An 845-nucleotide genomic window follows, 5' to 3' on the forward strand; every position below is an offset into this window, starting at 1 on the left:
TATTTTCCCCAAACTTTGATAGCATATTTTTTGCTGGATTGGCCGTGATTGGAAAATATTCTGTCTTTTCCTTGCAGCTGATCTTCCTTAAATGTTTCCAAGCAGTGGGACATCGTTAAATAAAGCCTATCATCCCTCAATGTTCTCCTGCATTATGAACATTAAGTTGCGAATATACAGTTTAATATTTAAACAACTTTTTTATTATTTTATATTTACATAGTATTTAATAAAAACAATTTGTTTATTCATAATTTCAATAAAATTATAATTTAGATAATATCTACAACTGAAAATAGTGAAAATGACTTTAAGTTTCGTTTCTAGTTTTTAAGGCCATACAACATTTTGACATTTCGGACTATTCATACGACAGGTTCCAAGAGTATAGGTCCATGCTAAAATAAATAAATTTCACTTTAAAACAATTTCAATGCGAGATCGAAGAAAACTTACGAAGTCTTGTTATACATTTGTGTACATTAAATTTACACAAATTCTCAAAGGTACATGTGACTACAAGCGTTCTTCGTCCTCGTAAAGTTCCACATACAGGTTTATTATCTGGTATACAAATATTATGACAATTTGCATTAACTCCCGAGTACGCCAAAGGGCTTAGTATGGCTAGGACATACAATATAAGTGATGGGAAGAAATTCATTTTGACTTGACGTTTATAAAATTTAACTATGCTTTAGCAATATCTGTCAGCTATTTATATATGAGGTAGCAATAAAAATATTATCTGATAATTTTAATACAGATTTAATATTTTTTAAGAAAAGCTGAATGAAATAAACACTTGTGCATATAAATGGTTTTATTTATAAAATATATTTTTA

General features: G+C 28.3%; 1 long non-coding RNA gene across 1 annotated transcript; it reads right to left on the minus strand.

Moving 5' to 3' along the window:
• Positions 1–225: 225 nt before the first annotated feature.
• Positions 226–621, minus strand: LOC142219512 (uncharacterized). The gene is made up of 2 exons (XR_012717611.1): positions 457–621; positions 226–398 (listed from the first exon to the last, which is right to left on the minus strand). It is a non-coding gene; the product is annotated as an uncharacterized LOC142219512 (long non-coding RNA).
• Positions 622–845: the final 224 nt, after the last annotated feature.

The sequence above is a fragment of the Haematobia irritans genome, chromosome 1, assembly GCF_050003625.1.
Source record: "Haematobia irritans isolate KBUSLIRL chromosome 1, ASM5000362v1, whole genome shotgun sequence".
Classification (NCBI taxonomy): Eukaryota; Metazoa; Arthropoda; class Insecta; order Diptera; family Muscidae; genus Haematobia; species Haematobia irritans.